At 41.4% G+C, this 7,358-nt stretch overlaps 1 pseudogene; it reads right to left on the bottom strand.

Annotated features, from left to right (window-relative positions):
• Nucleotides 1–1,156: 1,156 nt before the first annotated feature.
• On the bottom strand, nt 1,157–3,075 carry LOC139461978 (uncharacterized; annotated as a pseudogene).
• Nucleotides 3,076–7,358: the final 4,283 nt, after the last annotated feature.

Below are 7,358 nucleotides of genomic sequence, written 5' to 3'. Positions count from 1 at the left end.
TGTTGTTCAGTATAGTTTATGCATTACTAAGATATAATTTGATATTTTCGAGTCAAGAACATTTACAATTAAATCGCTATTATCGCTATGCATTGTTTAAGTTATAGATCTGTTACAATTCTTATGAATACTTTGGACTAATATCGGTACCCTACTTGTCTCGAACCATGGATTACACGACATGTATCCAATTATGCCCTTGCCTTTGATTAAGGAACTTTCCTTTTTACATTTAGTTCGCAGACGCAAGGACGCTTTCTCTCCATGACTCGAACACAACTCGGAGTTGTTGAACTGCTTTTTTTAAAGATAGACTAACAAATTCAGCAATTATTTCTCAACAAGGGTGAAATAATCGTGTACTAAAACCCTGTTTTAATATTGTAAGAAAGTCCGACTATATCACAAGCATGTGTCCAGCAAGTAATCGGGGAAAGGTGAGCGAATCCCGTCCCACCGGTGGCACCCGTCCAAAACGATCTAAGAATCTATTAGCGCTTACGTGATATATTACAGAAGAGTATGTTATTATCTATCCTCGTGTCATGGAAGTTCGATCACTTACGAAAAGTCGCTGAATATTCATAGTAACATTCATATAATCTTTTTTTCAAATATCTTACCTGTGAACTTGTTTATTTATGACAAACATTTCCCAAATCCATGTATTTCCATTGAAATTGACATTCGCGGCATGGCCGCCCTCTCACTGTCAACAGAAGTGGCCCAGAAAGCTACGTCACATAAGTTCGATCATTTGATTGGTTGGCTTGTCGCATAACCGGGATGGCATATATGGACGATCTCTTGTGTCAAAATCCGAATTAGAACAGCCCGCAGTTGTTTTATGACATTTTTGTCCATCAAACGTTCATTTTGTGTTTTAATATTGAAAAAAAGCGATGAAAAGTCACTAATATCCAGATTATTTACAAGGTTGATGCAGGGAGTTATTCTTCAGGCTCATCATGACAGGGACACCAAAACTCAGAATGTTGACGCACAACACGAACTGGCGTGCAGAAACGTAAATGTGTCCACTGCTGACATGTAGGGTGGGTACATTGTGCCCAGGTTGTTATGATCAGTGAGACATTAGCTCGAACCTCATCAGGTACAAATTTGCTACATTTGCAGCAGAGTTCGTCATCACTTGTCACATCACTATCAAAACTATCGTCCTGATGCGCGTTGGACCGTGAAGTTCCAGTACTTGCATTCGTTGCAGTGACAGTAGTTGTTTTTTTTAAAGATTTACTTGGTTTAGGTGCTTTCTTTCTTTTTTGGGGTGCCGATTTCACAGTCTGGTGGGAAATAATTTTATTCAGAATGACGTCTTCGGTGATGGCCTTGCCCCCGACAACAGCGCTCAGAACGTTTCTCTTTTTAGTAGGCACAGCTTTCTTGAAAAGTACAGTCGTCTTGTCTTTAAAGAATCCTGCTACATCATTGCCCTCAGTAGGTGAAGTGGCAACCTTGTCTCCAACTGGCACACATGAATCAATAACACCAGTATCAGGATGCAGCAAAGGTTTAGTCGACTTAAAAACTGTTGATGGCGCAAAGTTGATATTGGCGGTGGTAGACTTGTCAAATGGATAGACTCCACATTTCCTGAAAGAGGTTTGCAGATTTGTAGGTGTCAGCGACAGGTTATAAGCTCTACAACCAAGTTCACAAACAGAATGTTTATCAACTGAACTTGTGTCATTTTCCCGCATATACGTATGACGGAGGTTGTTGTAAATTTTAGCAAAAGGTCCAAAGCAGCCAACATCCATTGGCTGTAAAACATGGGACGTGTGTGCAGGCAGTACAAACAAAATAATGTGATGCTGACGTGCCCATTCGATGAGTGGAATAGATACGTGGGATCTATGACCATCATACACAATAAGAAGTGGACTATCTGCAGACGCGGCGACAGCATGCTTCAGGAAATGCTCTGTCAGATAGTGCTGAAAAATCTCCGTGTTTGACCAGCCAGAGTCGCTTACAGTGCCTGCTGCTCCAGGGGTACTTCCTGAAAGGAGTTCTTCCCGCATCCTCTTGCCCTTGAATACAAAATACGGTGGTATAGAACTACCAGACGCATTGCCGCAACCTATAACAGTTGTAGTACTTGATCTTGATGTTGTGACTGCAGCTGGAGTACTCTGACCCGATGTAACAACTGATGGTGGGGTATGATGCTCCACGAGTCCCTTTTCATCAACATTATAAATGCGATGAGGGCATGTCTTCAGGTTGTACTTATCAATGATGTGCCCAAGCTCATTAAAATAATGAGTGATCGTCTCTGAGGTAGCTTTTGCTCTCTGTATCTCAAGAGATCGTGGCTTCTTCACTGACAGATCAGGCCATCGCTTCATAAACCCATAGAACCACTGAAGTGATAGGGGTTGTTCATCCTTTGACTTCTTTCCAACATATATTGCTAGGTCTGTGGCAATAGTAGTAACTTCAGCCCTTGTATAGCCATACCCAAAATTTGCCATGGCTTCAATATGTGAAACAAGTCCCTGTTCTTCTTCCATGGACAATAGTGGTTCTCTACCAGTGGTACTACATTCAATAGAAACCTTCCCACTAATCCTGTCATGCAGTGTAGCAAATGGAACAGCAAAGGTAGTGGCAGCTTTCCTCATTGCCATTCCATCTAAAACAGCATTATATGCCTTGTCTAGGGCTGCAGACAAATATTGCCTATATTGGCCTCTTCTGGTTGGTTCACCATTGGTCAAAACCTGTAAAAATAAAGGTTTATTTTATATATCACCAAAACTCCAGAGACAGAAGTTCTCAAAAAGCATAACGTTTTCAATAAGAAATGACCCTAATCTGTTTCCATAGTTTTAAATTTTGGCGAGCACATCACGTGTCTCATCACGTGACATTTACACCATGAACGTAAACAAGCAGATGACAGGTGTGTCGTCGATTTACAACGTGTGCATTTATTACAATTGACATTTTATTTGAGCTGATCAAGTTACATTAGTGATCTCGGGTTAAAAAGTAGTTGTTTGCTGAATATGAGCTATTACTTACGTTTGGTAACTTGACACGAAGCATTTTCCGGTCCAAGCAAACGAAAGCGGTGTTGTCGGAAGATCAAAGCTGCAGGTACCGTAATTTCTCGTTACATAACGCGAGAAATATCATTCAAAATGGCCGATCGAAGTTACATGTCGATCGAACTTGTGTGACTTGACGATACTTTAGGCTGATGTCCAGTACATGTGTGGCCTTTAACTTTCCTTTTCCTGAACTTTCCCTTTTGAACTGTTTCAGATGCGACGTTAAATATTATTAACAGGGAAAGTGATAAGTGATGACATCTTAATGTTCTCCCGACAGGAAGCTATCACACTGCACGTGATAGAAAACGGCAAATGTCAAGCTGTGTTGATGATACAGAATTTCGCAATACACTGACTTGATTGCTGTCGAATTTTCTGAGTATTTCCAAACCTTCTATAAATAATCTAGGACCCACAATAGGCTATTTCGCAACGTTTATGTAGTTAATGATCAGTCACTATTTCCCGTCTGGTAGATGGGTTTTAACAATGTGCTTTCAATTAAGCTTTCCTCGGAGCGCAGAGCTCAGCACCACACTAATGTTCTAATATGGATTAAATACCAGTGGCTGGCCAATCAGAATGGTCGATTCAAATATGTCATGGTGGACTATAAATTCAAAACATACCAGGTAGCTCATGTGCATATCACGTGTTTTATTGTGTTTCTAAATTAACGTGTGTACAGAGACAACAGTGCTGTCTGTGCAAATGGAAGTCTTTCAAAATGCTTTACATAGTATGTTGATTTGCAAAATAAATTAAATATCACTCATGTATCATTACTCCTCATTACTCCTCAGATAAACAAGCTATCTGATTGTCTAATAGCGGCCTCCATGGACTAGTGGGCCTAGTGGTAGAGCGTCCGCCCGGAGAGCAGAAGGTCCGGGAGTTTGAACCCCGCCGCGTCATACGAAAAGACGTTAAAATATGGCATTTGCCCTTCCTGGCGCTCGACATTAAGGGACTAAAACAGGGACTGGTCGGCTCGGGGTCAGTGTCCTTCGGCATGGTACGCCAGTGGGCTAGCACTATAAAATCGGCATTAGTTCGGACTTGTACAAGTCACACACACAAACACACGTGCATGCACATCGCTATTTATGTGCAATAATCGTGGACGCGACGTTCAACCCCATTTCACCTAACCTCTTGTATAAAGCCTTTAAAGTCCCAGCTGGCCGCCTGTACGGACATGATGAAGTCATGTTTTCTGTGACGTCTCTTCCTTTTCACGTCACAATTGAGACAATTAGGAGATAAACATACTGTGTTTTCAATGTAGAGCTAGGTTACCTGTAGATTTAACCCCGCTAAATTGAATTTGGAACCGAACGCGCAGCGTGAGGTTTCAAATGTTAAATTTAGCGCGGTTAAATCTACAGGTAACCTAGCTCTACATTGAAAACACAGTATGTTTATCTCCATTCTACCATGACTCAATAAAACGCGAACTCTTTGGTGTTAGAAAATATACTGAGTGAAGCGGCATGGGTTGAGTTCAATGTTTTGAGTGGGTTATCGATCTGAATTACGGAATCACCGAACAAAATATGGTTCTGTATATACTCAAGCAGTTTGTTCATGAATAATCCAGACAATACAGCGATTGAAAGAAGACGATCAGCCCCGCCGGGTTACAATGCCACGCAGTCAACCAACTCGTAGTGATAGCATGGGAACGCATCATGCTGTCAAGCATGCATCAACTGAATACCCTACATTGTTTGAATGGACTAGGTGAGGTGAGGTGAAATTGGGTTGCACTTATATAGCAATGTGCATGCACGTGTATGTGTGTGTGTGTGTCTGTGTGTGTGTGTGTGGCTGCTTGTACTAGTCCGAACTGATGCCGATTTATAGTGCTAGCACACTGAGATACCATGCCGCAGTTTAACATGAATACCATACTCAGACACAGTATACGGACTCCGAGCCGACCAGTCCTTGTTTTAGCCCCTTAATGCCGACCCCATTTCACCTAACCTCTTGTATAAAGCCTTTAAAGTCCCAGCTGGCCGCCTGTACGGACATGATGAAGTCATGTTTTCTGTGACGTCTCTTCCTTTTCACGTCACAATTGAGACAATTAGGAGATAAACATACTGTGTTTTCAATGTAGAGCTAGGTTACCTGTAGATTTAACCCCGCTAAATTGAATTTGGAACCGAACGCGCAGCGTGAGGTTTCAAATGTTAAATTTAGCGCGGTTAAATCTACAGGTAACCTAGCTCTACATTGAAAACACAGTATGTTTATCTCCATTCTACCATGACTCAATAAAACGCGAACTCTTTGGTGTTAGAAAATATACTGAGTGAAGCGGCATGGGTTGAGTTCAATGTTTTGAGTGGGTTATCGATCTGAATTACGGAATCACCGAACAAAATATGGTTCTGTATATACTCAAGCAGTTTGTTTACTCCGTAATACTCCACTCGAACATATGACAGGCATATAAGCACGGCAACTTGGTAAGCTAACATGAGGTGGCCATCCCAAGGCTTTTGCTCTACATCTCATGTCACCATTATGACGCAAAATATATGACGTCACAGTCGTATATAGAAATGCGCCAAAATTTCAAGCCCTCTGTTGTCTCCAAAACGTAAATACATTCCCTTTGTTGTGTCGTGTTTTTCTGCACGGAATGTATTGCCACACATCCTTTGAATATTGTAGTAACGGCATCTGTGCATTTTGTAACCTGTAATTGTAGATATAGTTATTTAAATATGCCTACCGACAATGACTGAAAATAGTACTATTCTATGAAATATTAGCTTCAGCGGTGATGCGGCCGTCAAACCAGCTGTTTCAATCAGAGGGGGTTTATTGTGATTTAATAGCCTCTGATTGACCAATCAGAATCGAGTAAATTCCAAATTCATGGTAGAATCTGAGTTATCACACTAACTGCCAGGCCAAAGTAAACACACATCTTTGATGGTGACTAATAATAACGTCGCGTTCAAGATTATTGCACTTATATAGCGACGTGCATGCACGAGTGTGTGTGTGGCTGCTTGTATTAGTCCGGGCTGATGCCGATTTATAGAGCTAGCTCAATGAGATATCATGCCGCAGTTTAACATGAATACCCCACTCAGGCACAGCATACGGATTCCGAGCCGACCAGTCCTTGTTTTAGCCCCTTAATCACGAGCGCCAGACAGGGTAACAACAAGTACCATCTTTTGACGTCTTTTGGTATGACGCGGCTGGGGATCGAACCCCGGACCTTCCGCTCTCCGGGCGAACGCTCTACCACTAGACCACGGAGGCGGTTGGCTAATCATGAAACAAACAAGAAATGGTTTTTCGATGGTGATGTATTTGATACGGATATCACAGTTGTGTTTTGTACTTTATATTTGACCTTAAGTTTTTCGGCTACTATTTTCATTCTAGTACCATCTTGATAACGTTTGTAATTTTTTTTGTCAAATCCAGTTTTCATGTGTATACTTGCTCTTGCTGAAGAAATGTACTTGTTACCTGTAAACTCCTTTTGATGAATACGTTACATGTATCAATAGCGGTGTGTACGGTACTGTCAGACTGGACGAAATGTCGTGTCTATCTTCGGGCTCGAGTTGTACAATCCCATCCGTGAACTCGTACTATTCCGGACATCTCGTTATTGATATTTGTAACTCATACCATTTAATTGTCGAAGTGTGAACGTCGGTGTTTTGAATATCTACCCAAACAGCATCCATCGGGCGTTAAAGGGAAAATAATGAACAAGGGATCACTGAAAATCAGTGATGATATCAGGTGTTGGCGAAAATGATAAGTATGACCTGTTGTACCACCACCAGCAGCAGCAGCAGCAACCACTCACCCAATTTTCATTTAAGAGAACCAGTTGCTAAGGAGGTGTGAAAACCCCATATGAAGATCACAGTGACAGCATAGGATAGCATCCCGTACCGGGCTGTCAAGCAAGTGTCATATATAGAACACTCCTCTGAATATGTGCTATAAGCTGTTTGGATGGACTAAAATGTACATACTCTGAAGAACCTAAACAAGTGAGAAAAGTAGACGTCATAAGCCGGAGCTGATAGTACACTGATCGGCTTTGGATACTGTTTTCGCAAACACCTGGAGTCTTCCTTGATTTTCAGTGATCCATTCAAATTATTTTCATCATTATTTTTAATTGCACTCTGGAATCTGTAATCTGTTTCGAAGGATATTATTGAGATTTTTCTCTGGCGTTGACGTTTTTAGTACCGTGAGACGTAAAAGATAACTCACTATAAG

This window comes from Haliotis cracherodii, unplaced genomic scaffold (genome assembly GCF_022045235.1).
Source record: "Haliotis cracherodii isolate W230 unplaced genomic scaffold, xgHalCrac1.p SCAF_15, whole genome shotgun sequence".
Classification (NCBI taxonomy): domain Eukaryota; kingdom Metazoa; phylum Mollusca; class Gastropoda; order Lepetellida; family Haliotidae; genus Haliotis; species Haliotis cracherodii.
The sequence above is the reverse complement of the archived record's forward strand: the minus strand, read 5'-3'. Positions and strand labels throughout refer to the sequence as shown.